Here is a 19,196-nt window from a genome sequence, read left to right on the forward strand (position 1 = left end):
GATGTTGTCCTGACAAAGACATTAGATGTTTAAGAAAGTGTATTTCATGTAGCTTTTTGCCTAAATATCCATCAGAACGGTAACGGTCAGACAAATGGATTTCTAGAGATGAGAACTGGAATAGGATTTCAAACCACATTAAATTAGCTTGAAATGGATTTTTTGCCATTCACACTTACTACGGATTCTAATATCAGATATGCACAAATATCAGATTTGGGCTAACAGTTTGAACATTTGTTTGTAATGTTATTTAGTGTTTTAAGACAATCAGGTATCTGTGAGAAGAGCTTCAGCGTTTTCTCCACAACCGTTCATGGGGACTGCTACACAATCACTGTGGGGGTTTTCCCAGTCCTTTTTTTTTTTTTTGAGAACACAGGATCTGTAAAGAAAACAACAGAAAACTGAGATTAGTGACAATTACAGTCACAATTACAAGACGTCCAGCAAATCAAATAAAAAGGTGCTGAAGTCAAAGCTTAATTTAAACATTTCAGCAATGTTCAGTCTGATACGCGTCATTTCTGATGTCTCGGCTGTGCAGAAAAAAAATAAAATGGCACACAGAGGACAGATGCAAAATGTGTGGAGAAGCAAGACATTAGATAATCTAGTAAATGAGAAATAATTGCAGTGTTCTGGTCAACAACTATAGAGTTAGAACCGGTGAATGCAGTTTACAGGTTTCACAGAAAGTGAATGATGTGAGCTAAACAGTGCTGACAATTTAGTGACACTTTGAGCAGACTTTAGCTACTTTCCGTTTAAAATAGTTGGCAACACTGGAGCCAAACAGCTCGACACAAGAGGCAAAGCAAACACAAAGACGTGAAATAAAACATCATCATGCTTTAAAGAGGAGTGACTTGATTAAGTGTTGGAAATGACGGATGATGGACACAGAACAGTGACGTCTGAATTAACTGCTTGTTTTCAAAAATATGATTTATTATCACTAAGTTACATTAAGGGTCAAATCATATAGAAATAGCACATTAAAGTTACATGGCTGCATTTGTGTGTGTGTGTGTGTATGCGGTACAGGTCTTTTGCTCAGGTGAGAAAAGTTTTGATCAGAAAGAAAAAGAGCTTTAGAGGGAACAGGAACAGGTTTATACTTTTAAACCACAATCTTTGACATTATTTTAAACATTCAAAAAAGCTAATAATTAATATATTCAGATAAATTATTCTGATATATATTCAGAACTACAATATTGCCTCATTCATTAACTTTTCACTCAGAGCTGAATAAAATTAATGGTGACAAAAGATGAATTAATGATGGTTAAATGTTTCATTTCCTTCTTTACTCCATTTCTTTTTACTTTTTTGGTCCAAGTGACACTGTTTTTTGTAGACAATCAATCAAAATGAACACATTCAGCACCATTTAAAATGCTGCACAGAACAGGGACCAAAACGCTTTTATCCTATTATTAAGATCTGTTTCACGTAGATCACAGTTTTGCTCACTTCTGACTGAAGACAACTAGAACAATAACTTATTTAAAATAACTTGGATATCATTAATAAAACAGTCAAGCTTATTTGCTAAATTCCTACACCTATACAAACTGCAACTGCCAGACGTCACCCCATGCCAGGGTCAGAAACTAACTTTTCCATTAAGGACACCTTGCAGTTGATTTCCAGGGGCATTTTATTTTTTACCTTCAGAAGTGCAATTTTTATGATTACCTGTGTGTTGTTGTTTATGTAAAAATACTTAAATTTAACCAATTACTTAAATCAATCTGAATCCTATATAGACTGTTACCAATAAAATGTTATCATTAACAAAAGCCATCTGTACACTGGAACTGAAGATTTAAACTGTTTAATGTTATTCATAAATTATAAAATTAACAGGAACTCTTTACAGAGTCATTATTGTCAATTAACATTCTTTATATTGTAATAATGATTATTAATGTTTATAGAGTACCTCAGGGATGACGTGTTTTTGTAGGCCAACCCGAAAGTTAGCAGTGCACGCCTATGCATTTTTCCCATAGACTTTTGGAAAATCGCAAAAAATAAGCTCTGTGTTTAACAAAGTGTTATGACACTTACACGTTCTGTCTATCAAGATAATCTTTACAAGTTAACACAACATTTATACATTTTGAAGCATAAATAAAGTGGTCAGATATAAAAAGCTAACAGTAGGCTATAAACGAACTACAGCACACCATAGTCGCGGATCAACATCACCACCACCAAGCTTCCTCAAACTTTATTTAAAAAACAACTTTATTTAAAAACATGCTCGCTGATTATGTATGAATACTTATTCACTTTTTCATGCTGTCCAAATGTCCTGTTTGTCATGATGACGTCTAAAGTCCCCGCCAAAGGAAGTAGTCCCTTTTAGCAATTTGTTAGCAACCGCCGTTTTTAAGACACAATAAAGGTTTAAAAAAAAATAACAAGCGGGTTATAACTGGTGTGTTTTATGTCATAGATCAAAAAGTGAAAATATTTAGAGGCTTTGTTAACCACAGACCTTATTTCAGGCGATTTAGCAAAAACCCATTCAAAAAACCCATTGACTTCGGAGCCTAAGTCCTAAAATGCAACTCGCTTCCAGGTTTTGCCTACAAAAACATGTCATCCGTGAGGTACTCTATTAATAGATACATAAAATGTTTTTGTGTTTGGGGAAACTGCATGTCATATTCTGGCTAAAAAGATAAAACAATCTTAGAACTGTTTATGAATAATTTTAATGCTTTTTACACATTAGACAATAAAGAATTCACATTATCTTATCATACTGATGAATAAATTATATTACCTGGAATAAACTGTATACAGAAAGGGAGCACAGGACGTGACCACTCGTGAAGCTGTACTTGGTTCTAGCGCGAGTTTAACGCTCTCACAAACACCCCTGTTAAAATCACGGAAGGTGACGACACTGCGACATGAATCTGTTATATTGAACCTGCACTTTGTTAATTATGATTGGAGAATTCACAAGTTTCAGTCAGAGAGCATGCGCACTGAACAACACTTTTAGTTTCAGCGATGACTAACCTAAATGCCTCTGATTGGCCATCACGCTCAACAGAAACATGTGTGATTGGTTACAATGCTCAATGCTGCAAAAGGAAATCTATTTTAAAAGGAAATTGCTATTTTAAAATTCCATGACTTTTCCAGGTTTTTCATGACTGTATGAACCCTGATATTAAAAGGTCAGAAGAAGCAAAAAATGATGGTGATGATGATGGTGATGATGTTGGCTGCAGCTCTTATTAACCCTTGAAGTTCAGATGAGGTGGAGATGGAGGTGGAGGTGTGTGGTGGTGCTCTATTGGACAATAGTGGTTCTGTAAGATACAACAGGAACAGAAACAAATAGTTAAGGATCATTTGAGTTTTAGTTTATAATCCTCTAACACCTTAAAACATTACTGACCGTTCCTACTTTAACAAATATTACTATCTGCCAAATTATCAGACAACCTTCTGCTCTTTTCTAATCTTTGACTGTTCAAAGTCAGTCCAAATCCGAACTCAGTGAGCTTGCTCTCAACAAACTCCAGAGTATTCAGCAGTTGAGTGGATTCAAAACACATCTGATTGGCCATTCATACGTTCACATGCTTTAGTTTACAGATATGTCTGTGATTAATTGCCTACAATGGCCAACACTGCAAAAACATGTTGTAAAAGACACAAATACACACAAGCGTTAAGATTATATCATTATTCACAATATTCTCTTATTTTATATCGTCCCCACAATTATTGTGTAAAGTGAGTTTTGTCTGTTTGATCCATCTCATTCCTCTGTGGTCACATTTGCTGGTTTTGCATCAGTTTTGATAACATTGCTTGGTGAACTTCAGAATAGCAGTGTATCGAAAGTACAGAAATTAGCAAAATCACGATATTGTACTGTTTGAAATATAATATGTATCATATTCTGTGTAACTCTACATTCCAGCAAAAGTAAGAAATTTTATTAATTAATGAGCACAGTTATGAGCATTAAAGGATTAGTTCACTTTCAAATAAAATTTTCCTGATAATTTACTCACCCCCATGTCATCCAAGATGTCCATCTCTTTCTTTCTTCATTCGAAAAGAAATTAAGGTTTTTGATGAAAACATTCCAGGATTATTCTCCTTACAATGGTCTCCAAATGGTTGAAGGTCAAAATTAGTTTCAGTGCAGCTTCAAAGGGCTTTAAACGATACCAGACGAGGAATAAGGGTCTTATCTAGCGAAATGATCGGTCATTTTCTAAAAAAATACAACTGTATATGTGTACAAAATTCCCTATTCTGTCACTAGAGGGCAGCACAATACTTTTCTTTTACTGTAGGAATTCCCTTATCACGCATGCGCGAGTTATACTTGTTCAGACAGCAGCGTGCAGTAGCGAGTTATACGGAGTTTCCTGGCTTTGTTTATTCCATGAAAATCTGCTTTTCCTTGTGTGGTATTGCTGTGCGTTGATAACTCCGTAAATAACAGCATTTATTATTATTGTAGATATGTTTCAGAGCGTTTTATAGCATAATTGAGTTCATTTTACCTCAGAATTATTAATGCGTCAATATACGCACAATGGCGGCAATACTCACATGCGACGAATCATCTGGTTATTTATTATTTAAGATGTTTATTCGTGTGTGAAAGGGAGTTGCTTGTTATGTATGTTGATGATGAGAATATTTATCCAATGTTTGATCGACATTTTAGTAATAATATAAAGAGCACATGGAAGTGCTAGAGCAGCGTACACACTTTGTAATCTGACACCGCTTGTTAGCAGCGGCAACTCAGTCTGTATAATATAGCTGCGTATAGCGCTCACATTTTACAATAAGCTCTGGTTTACTGTAAGATTATATAATTTTAATTTATCAGTGTATAGTTATACAGTTATCTCTGTATTTTCGGTCATGTCATATTATCCTGTATATTTATCATCCTCATTTTGTCTTCTCACAGAAACCACATTGATGTGCATAGCCACACAATAAATATTAGATCAATCACATTCACTCTGGAGTAGCTGCAGTTCTTTCTGACCGAAGAATTAGGCCAGTGGTGTCCCAACCATTTAACTGCACACAGAATATCTCACAATATGCTTTATAAACACAAATGATCGCCTTCCAAGTGCTTCTGCTTTTTGTATTCTTCAAAAAGCTTACGCTGTATGTCCTACGCTTCCCTATTCTACTTACGGAACGAACACAGAGCCAGTTCCATTTTTTTCTCGTCTGGTATCGGCTGAGTAAATTATCAGGAAAATTTTATTTGAAAGCGAACTAATCCTTTAATATAGTCTCTCTCATAATCTTGATTGTAGTACATTACAGGCAAACAGATATAACATACTCACTGTTGACCACAAGTGTGGCAATGACCTCACGCACTTGCTTTCCAAAGAAGGCCTGTGCTTTATAGAGTCCTGATCTGGAGATGTTGACATCTTGAAGAATCAAGGACACATTTCTTTCTTCAACTTGCAGCGAGACTCCATCCGTTTTCTTGGGTGTACAGCTGGGAACAGTGTAAACATGGGAACAGTATCTTGCAATTAAAGATTTTTTCAGGTCTTTTCCTTCAAAAATTACTTTCACTTCATCTACTCTCTCCAGTTTAACAGTTCCGAAGGGTATGACAAAATCTTGACCATTTGTTGCCTCCAACTTCGACCCAGAAACGTGCACAGAGACTGTTTGGAAAGAAAGAAAGAATTTATACACTTTACAACAGTTTTATTCAGTTCCAATACAGCTTGATGTACAAAAGAGTGCTTTAGTCTGTTTTGATCATATCTTGGAAGCTTATACCGTTGATTAGATGGCAAAAGTACAAATTCATTATACAACACATGATTTGGTTCAGAGACCATATTATTAGCTAACCTTATAAGGTTTTTGTGATAAGATGATTCATATTCTTTTTGAAGTGAGTGACCCACTATTTTAAAGCACATTTTAAGTAGGTTCATCAACTGTTTTTAGGCTGACAGATAAACACATGTATACAGAATTACAGTACTGCAACACACTCATAATCACAGACATGAAAAATAATAAAAGAATTTGGTTTCTTGCACCAAAAGATCTCAGACAGTGAAAAAAGTAGATCCTTTGCACTGATTTTTTACAGATAATATATCTATATGGTCTTTCCCTGAAAATGTACTATCTATCATTACTCCTAGGTACTTACATGTCTCTACCTGTCTGATGTTCTCATTGTATATAATAACAGGTGTTATTTTTTATATTAGGGCATTGTGATCACAACACTAAACTAATTTATTTACCCGAAGGTGCTGTTATGGACTCTCTGAGTTATTTAATAAAGCTATTAACACAGTATCATCAGAGTACTTTAAAATATATTGATTAGACCTACTTGAATGACAGTCGTCAGTATACAAGGTAGGGCTGGGCGATATGGCCAAAAAGTCACATCTCTGTATTTTTTTGGCTAAATGGCGATATGCGGTATATATCTCGGTATTTTCTACATTTTTCTATTTGGATTTAGAAAAATAAATCTGTATTTACTTTTAATACAATAGGGAATGTAATGTAGTCTGGCACACTATGCCTACGTGCAAAAAAGAGAAAGTTACTTTACATTCTAACATTGTAACATTACAATCTAAAAATAAAAATAATGCTTTTTAAAGCAGAAGTTAAATTCACTAGACTAAAAATTTTAATAAAAACAAAAGCACAGACTAATTAGCCATATATACATATTAGTTGCTGCTATCGTAGGTTTAAAATTCTACATATGGCACATTTATTATTCAACAACAAACATTTTATCAAAATGTATATTTTAGTCAGAATTATGGCGATCCCGTTCTATTGAGCGCCGTCTGTTTGGCGCGAATGCGCGCGGCGGCGCTCGTTCACGGAAGTCTATGAAGTTTAGAGGAGAATTCGCTAGCAGAAGGCTTGCCCACTCCTGACAGCAAAATGGAAATATTTGTATGACTTTCTAACATTTACAGATGGAGAATATACCTGTGAAATGTAAGTTATGCGCTAAGGAAAACACCACATCACAAAAGCATTAAACAGCGCGAATCCGCTTGTTAAGTCGTGACGTAAGGAACGCCGTTACTGGGTCCAAGCCTCGACTCGTTTCACTCGAGAATGGCATCTCCACGGCCGTTTATGAGCGCTATTTATTCATATTAAACATTTAACATTTTAAAGTTAAACATTTCAAATACTTACAGTCTACACAACAGTCTCCGTGCTCACAGCATCACAGACATTAATATTTTAACGATTTATAAAAGATGAATCACTGTCTGGCCATCTTATAGGCATCAAGCCGCTTATAGGCATACGTTTTAACTAAATCTTACGAGTTATTTTTAAAGCCCTTAATATAAAGCATGTCTCATGTTCAAGCCAAATTGTATTAGCCTGTGCATTTCCCCCGCAGCACACTCAGCATAAAGCGGTGATATCTAACTGGGTGATCTGTTTACTTACTTTTCAATTAATATTCCTATTGACGCCATCATTTGTTCATTCAAACTGACGCGCGGAACGTGCACGCCAACAAGAGGCGGGATTTATCGCACAAAGCAATCATATCCAATCATGACCAATTACATCCAGTCATAGCGCGATGGAGACATTGCCTCCTCTCACGTGACTTTCCCCCATTCATTCTCAATTACCCCCCTCAAAACCCAGAGAAGCGCGCCGCCATCTTTAGAATATTGTCTTTGAACTTCCGTTTTCGCGGTAGCTCTGTATATTTCTATGGCATCGCTGTTGAAGAATAATTAGCTGGTGAAGTGGATTTACCTGTTGTAGAGTTAATGAAAGTTATCATGAGCATTGTAATGTTTAAAGCAGATGTCTTAACAAATGTCAGTAGACCTGGAAGATTTTAAAATGAGCAGTTCTTTCATAAATACATAAGATTGCTATGGAAATACAAGCCGGAAGTCAAAAGACAATGAGCGCAGCGCTGAAAAGGGGCGGGGCTACATAAGGTCTATAGAGACAGAGCGCATTTAGTATAATCTGAAAACCACGCCCACCGTGGGGGGAAAACAATCCAACCGTCTCCAATGACTTTGTATTGCGTGAGGCTGCCTTCTTGTCATTTCTGACTTATTACAAAAAACAGAACAATGTCTAAAAGCTGCTGTGTGACATGGTGTACAGAAAACAAGCTAAAAAACCCAGAATTAAGTTTTTATAAGCTGTCGACCCCAAAAAACGAATGTTTAAGGACACAAAAGTGGATACAGGCAGTGAGAAGCAACGGGTCATATTACTATAAGAAATAAATTGGATGGGAACGTAATCGGCGACATTATGAATCAGCGTGTTGAATCAGCGGTTCGGAGTGCCAAAGTTACGTGATTTCAGCAGTTTGGCGGTTTGACACGTGATCTGAATCATGATTCGACACGCTGATTCATAACGCTCCGAAGCTTCCAGAAGCAGTGTTTTGAAATCGGCCATCACTATATAAGTCGTTATTTTGTTTTTTTGGCGCACCAAAAATATTCTCGTCGCTTTATAATATTAATATTGAACCACTGTACTAACATGAACTGATTGAAATATGTTTTTAGTACATTAATGGATCTTGAGAGAGGAAATGTCATTGCTGGCTATGGAGGCCTCACGGAGCCATCGGATTTCATCAAAAATATCTTAATTTGCGTTCCGAAGATTAACGAAGGTCTTACGGGTGAGTAATAAATGACATTATTTTCATTTTTGGGTGAACTAACCCTTTAACTACGTAGTGAAGGTACACTCAGATATGAAAAAAATACACATACTTTTTGCTTAAAATGAGTCTAGAATGCAAAATAATAGTTAAAAATAGTTAAAAGTTAAAACAGTTGTAATTTCTAGCTGTTTTTAGCTACTGTAGTATAGGCTACAGTAGCTAAAAACAGCTTGTGAAAATTAAAATATTACATTCAATAATGTTAAAAAATATTTGTTAAATGCTGTTTTATATTTATCTTCTTATATTTATGTTTTATTTTTGTAATGTAATGTGTTTTTGTAAAGTCATACTAATGTTATAATAGGCATGTTTTGTTTTGAACTGCTTTTACAGTGGTATTAATCGTGTAAAAGTTTTTTTTTTGTTTTATTTTTTTTTTTGGTGAATTGTATTAAAACCAGAGCAAAAATCCTAATAATAAAACTAAATATTTATTACTACATAATTATTAATGTAATAACAGCCTATAAGGAACCTGCAACAATTAAAAACAAAACATTCAAAAATATTTTCTTTTTCAAAAATTGTCCCTGTTTTTTAATAAATAGATGAGATTTTGGTGACATTTTGACCACTCAAATAGGAAATGTCCCCAGTTTTTATTTCAGAAATCTGATCACCTTATTCAAAAATAGTTATCTGTATGATGCCTGCTGCCTTTAGGGTCAGTGATGTTGAATTTAAATGACATGTAAAATAAAGACATGTTATGTTACATTGTGATGTAATGGTGTTTTCTGGAAGGGACTAAAGAACAAAGTATTATTATCAGCTGAAAGGCAGAATACAAATGTTTTTATTAAGCTAGATATTATATAACAGCTTCAGTACATCAGAAGGAAAGTTACCAAAAAATTATAATCATAACGTTTATCTCCATACCAAAATCCCAGATGGCCAGACAGTGATTCATCTTTTGTAAATTGTTAAAATATTAATGTACTACTTCTTTTTAGTACTAATGTACTAAATATTAATGTACGCTGCTACTTCACGAAGAACGTTTACCTGGACCAGAGCGCCATTATCATCACTTATCAAAAGAAACATCGTTATTGGTTTCAACTTTTAAGGTAGTAACATACTAACTATTCATGTTAAATTAAAGTAATATGGTTATGTGTTTTATAACAGGGCTTCAACAGGGTGTGGGATTGATTTGGACAATTTAAACGTCCTCAGTCACAAAGCATCAATTTACCCACACGTCTTAACGAGGTGAAGGTACACTCAGATATGAATAAATAAAACAATTATAATAAAATAATAATACACTTGCAACTTACTTAGTGCTTAAAATGAGTCTAAAATGCAAAATAATAGTTAAACGTTTAAAAAGTTGTAATTTCTGTACAGTAGCCTATAAACAGCTCATGAAAATGAAAATATTAAATTCAGTAATGTTAAAAATAATTGTTAAATGCCATTTTATTTATCTTATCTCATATTTATGTTGTTTTAATTTTGTAATGTGATTTTTCAAAATAGTGTAATACTTTTTTTAGTTAGGCTTGGTTAATAGTGTAATAGTTTTTTGGTGAACTGTATTAAAACCAGACCAAAAATCCTAATAATAAAATTAAATCATAATAATTATTAATGTAATAATATAGGGAACCCATATTTACCTTTTAAGTTATCTGTACTTAAACATTTAGGTTAATTCAATGAAAAGACCACATTAGGTCAAATCAATTAAATTGAGTTGTCAATTACCCCATTACTCAATTGAACTGAGTGAACAATTAAAAAACAAAAACATTCAAAAATGTATTGTCCCCGTTTTTTATTAATAGTTAATAACAAATGAGATTACGGTGATATTTTGACCACTCAAATAGGAAATGTCCCTGGTTTCCATTTCAGAAATCTGGTCACCTTAGCATGTACGCGAAAGACAAAAAACAAAACGAGCAATTTCGTGGTGGAAACTAATAATTTTAAAGTTGAGGCAGTAAAGGACCATGATGTGATTCAAATGATAGATACATGAAATGTTTGCACTTTCTGTGCGTATTTTGTTGTATGCATTGTACTTTATATGTGTTTTTCATGCCAACAATGTTAATAAAATGATCAAATGCATTCAGTGGCACTCATAATTTCTCTTATTTTCACTGGAAAAAAATTTGGCTAGTGGAAATTCTGATTGGCTGGTAACTTTAGAAAGTTACCAGCCACATTGGCTGGTGATCAAAAATGTAGCAAAGCCCCACTACAATTAAGTTTTTAGCTGATTGAGGCGGCCAAATATGGATCAGATTCCGGTCAGAGAATCAGGAGTGAAGAAGAGATTCTTGATAATGAGGTGTTTATTTACAATCTTGAATATGCATCTGAGGTATGCAGCTGTAATATTATATGGTCTACAAAGGAAATAAAGAGAAATAAATTTTCAATAATACTCATCTAACATGTATGTCTCACTGCACTAATTACAGAAATCAGTAACATAGTACCAAAAATATAGTCAACATGTGTCTATTAATAATCACAATAAAGTTAACAAAAATACAGTACTACACTGATTATGCTGTTGTAAGCAATTGTATAAACAAACATTCGCTGTATCGGCTTGTAACACTAGAGCGGATGGCGATGACCCAGCAGATTTAGATACGGCCAAAATAAACGGTAAACTCGAACAATATAAACATCAGCAATCACCAATCACATGCACAACATATACTAATAAGATATAAAGATATAACAGTAGCCTACTTAAAGTTATTGCATGAACGCATTGCACAGAGCATAATAGCAGCATAAACATGGATTAACAGTCATCTTCTACCGGTGTGCGTACAGGAAACAACAACTAAAACATTAGTTCCTAGGACAGGCTTTCTGACAAAAAAAGTTAATTTAGAACCCTGCACTCAATGCAAAGAATCAGTCCATCAGGTTCAGCATAGTCTTTCTGCTCAGTTCCCAAGGCAGATTGTTTGCCGCTTCAGTTCCACCCTGAATATCTAACACATTTGCCTCCACTAACTTGCTATCTTCACCGCCGGAAACACTATTTGTCCCAAGCGGCCGTTTAGCGTTCCCCCACAAGTGAGAGCTCCCGCACACAAAAACTTCCACAGCACATCAGCCAGAGCTGTGCTCAAACATTCTTTAGATAATTAACTACCTTAACACTCATCACCTGTACACATTAATTTCATTAAGGGGCACCCACTCACATAGACTGAAGGACGTGTGCATTAAACATACCCACATTCAAATTGTTTGCTTCTGTTCGTCACAGAAGTTTTGTTTGCATCAGCTGGGGTAAAATCTTTCACGTGTCGTGAGGTCAGTGCATAGGATGACGGGTCTCCAGACAGGCACATAACGGCTAAGATTCTGCATTTGATGGTAATGGATCGCCAGGTAAACGAATTTAACAGTGACGGGTCGGTACTATGGAGCTTATCGGTACTACGGTCTTTCATAATTTATCCCTGAGGCCCGTTTAATACCGGGTTTCAGATCCATTGCATATGATGTTAACACAGAACTGCCCACATACCTGTAGCGATGAAGATCAAGGCTTCTGTGATCATCTTTTGTCAAAGCCCAAGTATAATTCGGTGACACAAAAGCTAGCGATCCTCACTATGAGCAGCCCAAAGTAATAATGTCAGCTGCTGGTATGCACTTCAACGCTCGCGCTCTCTCTCTCTCTCTTGCTGCCTCTCTCCTTCCCTCCCTCTCGCTGCCTCCCGCTGCCTCCCTCCCTCTCAATTCAGTTCAAATTTGCTTTATTGGAATGACTTACACAGTATTGCCAAAGCAGTGCCCAGATAGCAAGGTGACATTGATTTAATGTTGAAATTCCATCAGAATCATCATTTTGGTTGAGACTGAAAATTCAATGCTAAATAATATTGAATCAACGTTGAAATTTCAATACTTTTCAGTGTTGAAAGAGACAACATTGAATCAACGTTGATATTTCAATGCTTTTCAGTGTTGAAAAATACGAACATTGAATCAATGTTGATTTTTGGTCAGCTTCATTTCCCCATGTCAATTCATCTGTCCCCTCATTCAACACTTTATTCACATTAGCATTCATGCTCCCCATGACCCTTCCCTCTAGTCTAGTCCCACAAAAATAAATAAATAAATTAAAAAATTTAATAAATAAACAATTCCTGCCAACTGAAGTATGTAGATAAACTCCAACCAGTTGTAAGTCAGTGAGATGAACCAGCTGGACATTATTATTATTATAACGTTACACTCTTTCAACTTAAACAGTAAATTCACAACTACTCAAACATCACACCTGCACTTTAAGGATCCCGCGCCAGACGTTTTTCTGACGTCACGACGCACGAGCGTCTTGAACTTTTGAATGTGTGTTTTACAGTTAATTAACGTTGTTTGTGAACATGAATACTAACGGAATCGTAATTAATCGAATTTAAAATGAATGCGTCCTTTACCGTGTATGCAGCGCGAGATAAGTTAAACTTTTAAATTAATATTTGTCTGTTCTTTTATTTGTCTTTGACATGTTAGCTCTGATTCCATGTGCCCAAAATGATGATCCAAATCTGTAAGTAAAGACATTGTGAGCTAACGTTACATTTGCCTAACTTGGTGTTTTGCTTCGTCCAGGAAAAAATTTTAGGATATTTTTAGTATAAATCATGATCATGATTTTAGTAGAAATAGTAGATTATAATAGTAGTATTTGCACAACTAATTAATTGACTTAGCAAACAACTTTCGACCACTAATGTTTCTCCTCTTAGGACCTAAAGCTTTTCAATGTTGTTTGACAAACGAGGACACTTTGCAATACATCGTAAGTAATTTCTATATAAAAACTGATATAGTTGTTAATGAATTACTAATGTTGGATATGAGTAAAATCTGTGTTGTTTATTGACTTGCATGTTATCCTCTTTAACAAACTTTAGACTTGGAATTATCCAAACCAGATGTTCATTAACTCCCCTTTATGCCATCCCAAATGCATGTGATTTTTGTGTTGTTTTTCTCTGAAAAATATCTGTTTTGTAATAATTGTTGCTAAAATGCATGTTTGAGCTGTTTTAACTGAAAGTAACTTGCACTGACATCTTAAAATTTGTCTGTGCTATTGTTTAGTCTCAATAATGTATTTTTTCTTTACTAGCCTACTTAACCCCTTTCACAGACAAGGCTTAAACCTAGTCCCAGACTAAAATGCATGTCTGAACTGTTTTAACTGAAAACATATGTTAAAATATGTCACTGCCATTGTTTTGTCTCAAGATAAACACTTTTCTAAGGCATGTTTATAAAAGCTACTTAAATAATTGAACTAAGGTCTGATCCTGGCTTAGCCTAAGCCCTGTCTGTGAAACCAGGTCTATTTGTTTTAGTCACCATGAAATGCCATTTTTACAGCCACTTGTTTTTCCTGAATGTGATGTTAATTTCTGTTTAAACAGTGTGTGGTTATAAATAAATACATTTGTATGTAAACGGAAGGAAGTTGTTAATTTTTCATTAAAACCATATTAACTGCAGCCCTTACATTGTCTCTGATTGAAATGAGTAGAAATAGACATTTAACTGGCTTAGAATCTTGCTATACATAAAGCAAGATTGATTTGATATTGTTTCCACGTTAATTCAATGTTAAATAGGTGATTTAATTAAGGTTGAAAAACATTGATTTTACAACCATCTTGATCTATTTTTCATCATTGAAATAACAGGTGCAAACCTGATGAAAAATCAATTTAAAATTCAACATTGATTCAATGATAATTTGGTTAATGCATTAACATTGATTCAACGTTGATTCAAGGTTGGTGTGCTATCTGGTTGGCCATTACATAAGCAATGAACAAATAATGATTATATAATGCATAAACAAAATAAGAATAAACATAAATATATAAATATATATAACTTTTTATTCCTGTTTCTAAAAAAGTACAAAGATGTATCGTACAGCGAGGATGATTTTGTCCTCCATGTTGTTTCGGATTTCTGCCTCCTCACGCTACGTCGTCACTGCTAGAGCAAGCTCCTGATTGGTTAACGCGGCGCGAATTTTCGCCAAAGTTCAGATTTTTCAACTCGCGCGAATCACGCGTTACGCGCGTCAAACGCCTGAAACGCTCTATTTGCGCCGCCTCATTCGCGCGAATCACGCCGCAGGATGTCTATTCGCGTCTTTGCATTGACTTAACATGTAAATCACTCGCGCTTAACGCTTCATTCGCGTCTGGTGTGAACGCACCATAATGGTTTTCAATGGGGAAAAAAAACGCTTAACGAGAAACCTCGTGTTGCATTAATATTCTGTTCATTTGTTTGCCTGTACGAAGTATGCAGTCAATATGGTGTATATTGAATTTGGTCTTTTAATATTACTGTGTTACTACATTAGATCCTACTACAAACCCGGTAAAAATGACTGACGGTCAAGGGAAGAAAGCCATGGCTGTGTCCGAAATCGCCCCCTATACCCTTAAATAGGGCACTATTTGAGGGGACAGCCATTTGTAGTGGTGTCCGAAACCATAGTGGACGATGTTGAGTGCACTCATTCAATCCCACAATGCACTGCAATAACAAGTGTACAACCGATGCACGCTCAACGGCTAGAGAATACCCATAATGCCCTGTGAGAGTCGCGGGTGCTGAATGAATTCCCGCGTCTCGCCAGGAGATGGCGCCCGCAGCTGAATCAATCATCATTCATTTTCCAAACCGCTCTGGTCCAGTATAATTTCATACAGGTATAATTTCCTTTTTAATTGATCATTAAATCGTTTAATTAAGGTTTGTACATGCTAGTTTTCATGGCAGAGTTTTGCATAAATATTCATTACTACTGGAGCTGCCAGTTTGCTACATTTTAAATGATTTTTAAACAACAAGCACAAACTATGCGAAATCGGCAGCCCTTCCGGTGCACTCAGTGTCCGAATTCACTCACTCGTTTCATTCACTCCTTCAAGTGGACTATATTAGTGGACTAATGTAGGGAATAGTGAATGAGGGTATAGGGGGTGATTTCGATCACAGCACGTTTTGCGGCGTTCCCCTCAGGGCGTGACAATTCTTGAAAACTATCAATTGTACACTATTTGTTTAACAACGCAATGTGTTTAATATTTGTTAAATATTTAGTATGTTAGTTATAAAGAGTCATATCTAAATAACAGATTCATACTCTCTGATGTAAATATATTTTACTTACTTGTGGAAGCGAGGAAGGTTGGAAAAACCAGTTCATCGTGGCTGTTCTTGCAAAATGATGCACTTTGCTCATGCAGACAGGAGTAATTGCGTCAGTCCAAAAAAAAATGCTTCATTGTCACGTGAATAGGGGTGCTCGACACCGATTCCCGACATCCACGAGAGTCGATAGGAATCATCATCATCATTCTCCTCCTCCTCCTCATCAACATCATCTTCTACTTCTTGTTTTTATTGGCGGTTGGAGTGTGGACTGATCTTGAGTGTGGTCTAATGATCTATTCTACACAAACAGCCAACTGTTAAGAAGGAAATAATAAAATGAGTAAAAAAAAAAAAGAAATAAGTTATAATTCTCAAATTCTATTCATTAATCTTGTGTTTTTTTTTTGTTTTTGTTTTTTTGGAGATCAGAGTGCTTTATGTGGAATTGATGTATGTATGAAATGTTTGGGTGGGCTGATGTGCAGCAGTTCTCTCATCCAAGACAAATTTCTCCTAAGGGAGACAATAAATGGTACCTTGACCTTGAGTGTCATTTTGGTAATTGTAAAAGCTGAGTATGAAAAGTGTTTCAAGTTGTTCATGTTATAGCCAGTTATTACTATACAAGAGAGGTCATACATGTGTTGAATATGTAATGTACTGAGTTGTTGTTGTGTGCATATGCTCTCATTGATTTCATTCGCAGTAAATGCAGACATGTGAAGCCATCACACCAGCATTCTTTCTTTAATTCTTTTACACTTCTTTCCAGGAGTGCTACAAATGCTGCTCATGAATCTGATGCAATTACCACTCTCTCTGGCCTTACCTCCTCTACCCATTGCAATGCATTAACCATGGCCATCATTTCACATGCAAAGACAGATATATCATCAGTAAGTCACTTTCCACACAGTCAACATTAACTCAGGGATTATTACTGCTGCTGCTGTTCTACCTGTCGTAGAGTCTTTAGAACCATCTGTATAAATTTGTAAATAACCGTAGAAATTTCTTCTTATGTATGAATTAAAAATTGTATAATTTCCCCCATGTTCATCTCTTATCAATTCAAGGAGGCTAAGATCTATCTCTGGCTGTAGCAATAACCAAGGTGGTATAGCCGGCAGAACTACAGTTGGAGTATAATTCCTATCCAGTATACCCATTTCACTTGCCTTCTTTCTAACAACCCAACCAAAGCTCTTTGTTTGCCTTTTTCCATGTTCCCAGCATGGCTCAATAGCACTTATTGCAGGATAGTTACTATGGCCTTGTAAATTCACCCAATATGTCATCATAATTTGCTGTCTCCTTAACGCCAATGGCATTTCCCGCATTTCTACCTGCAACACTGGCACAGATGTTGTTTTAAAAGCCCCACTAAATATCCTTAATGCTTGTGCTTGAATTACATCCAATTTTTTCAACAAGGTTTTAGAAGCCGACCCATATACCACACACCCATAGTCCATAACTGATCTTATTAAACCTATATATATAGTTTTCAAAGCAGACCTATCAGCTCCCCACTCTGTTCCCACCAAACATCTCATCACATTTAAAACCTTTTTACACTTAGTCACAATATTATCAATATGAACATTCCATGTGAGCCTCGCATCAAACCACACTCCTAAAAATTTGAATGAGTCCATCCTTTCCAGCTCCTTGCCATATAAATACAGTTGGACCTCTGCTTCAATTTTCTTCCTTGTAAAGAAAAGCGTTTTTGTTTTTTTCCACAGAAAATTTAAATCCCCATTCCGAGGACCACTGCTCCACTATTTTAATTGTTTCTTGCAACTGTTTCACAACATATTCAACATTCCTACCTCTTTTCCACAGTGCCCCATCGTCTGCAAACAGATCTCCCTAAACCTTGCCCAATATTATTATACACATCATCAATTATTATTGAAAACAACAAAGGACTAATAACACCACCAAACAGATTTCTGAAAAGGTTTTTCCCACTTTCACCTCTATCGAGCGTCCATACAAAAATTCCTTCACCCATCTAAACATATTTCCAGATATTCCTAATCTTTTCATTTTAATTAATAATCCCTCTTACCATAGTAAATCATAAGCTTTTTCCAAATCAAAATATACTGCTATCACTACCTCTTTATTCACTTGTGCCTTCCTCACCTCTGTTTCTCTCAGATCCATTGTTCCCCTACCTTTTCTAAATCCACTTTGATATTTTGACCTAAGATTCCTTGCTTCCAAATAATATGTTAATCTTTCTGTAATCATACGTTCCATTACTTTACACATGTGGGATGTCAATGCTATTGGTCTATAAGTAGATGGATCTTTTCCTGTTTTCTTGATGGGTACTATAACTGCTTGTTTCCAACTTCCTGGTAATTTCCCTTCCTGCCAAACCTTGTTATATAAATGTAAAATGACCTCTAACGCTACATCTGACATATGGTCCAACATGGTATAGCAGATTTGATCTTTTCCCGGAGCAGTTAGTCCTGATTTACAGATGGATCTTTTCAATCCCTCTAATGTGAAGGGAGAGTTAATAGCATCCCTTTCTTCCTCTCTTTCCAGCAATTCTTTTTCCTTCACTTGTTTTTTGTCTTCCCCTTTTCCCCTCTTCCAAATTATTGGGTTTTCAGATTTTGCACCCAGTGGCTTTTTTGTAGGTATTGGGCTGTTACATCTGTGTACCGAATTTCATACCTGTACGTGAAACAGAGCACGAAGGGCGCTTGATTGAAATTTTGCAGGTGGCGCTATTGAGCCATTTTGCCACAACTAATTCTGAAACCCATATCAGATGTAAATTTTCACCACTTCTGACACTTGTGCAAAGTTTTATGAGTTTTCGAGCATGTTTAGGCCCTCAAAAATGTGATTGGCTGAGCAATTACAATAGGGTCCTCACACCATCAGTGCTCAGGCCCTGCATGCCTATGCATGCCGGAAACCCCGCAAACAAAGCAACTGCGCTAGTGAAGTTTTTAAAATGCTTCAAACAGCCATTCATTTTTTTGTAATCTCAATGTTGTTCATCACAGCACCAAATACTTAATACTTAAAGACTTAATAGGCTATTTATTTTCAAACTTAAACATTTTTATGTTTTAATAAATGGACTACAACATGCCCTAATGATTAGAAATGTTCTGATTATTTGTTATTGTTCAGTAAAACTTTGAGACATAAGGCTTCATTAGTTAACATGTTATTTCATTATTACCAAACTGACAATGAAAAA

General features: G+C 35.6%; 1 protein-coding gene and 1 long non-coding RNA gene across 2 annotated transcripts in view; one reads left to right on the top strand and one right to left on the bottom strand.

Annotated features, from left to right (window-relative positions):
- Nucleotides 1–19,196, top strand: part of LOC127505138 (uncharacterized) — a 162,748-nt gene that overhangs the window by 113,009 nt on the left and 30,543 nt on the right. The window lies entirely within an intron of this gene.
- LOC127505153 (uncharacterized) lies at nucleotides 392–16,119 on the bottom strand. The gene is made up of 3 exons (XR_007927593.1): nucleotides 15,975–16,119; nucleotides 5,373–5,708; nucleotides 392–3,341 (listed from the first exon to the last, which is right to left on the bottom strand). It is a non-coding gene; the product is annotated as an uncharacterized LOC127505153 (long non-coding RNA).

Source organism: Ctenopharyngodon idella, chromosome 22, assembly GCF_019924925.1.
Source record: "Ctenopharyngodon idella isolate HZGC_01 chromosome 22, HZGC01, whole genome shotgun sequence".
Taxonomy (NCBI): domain Eukaryota; kingdom Metazoa; phylum Chordata; class Actinopteri; order Cypriniformes; family Xenocyprididae; genus Ctenopharyngodon; species Ctenopharyngodon idella.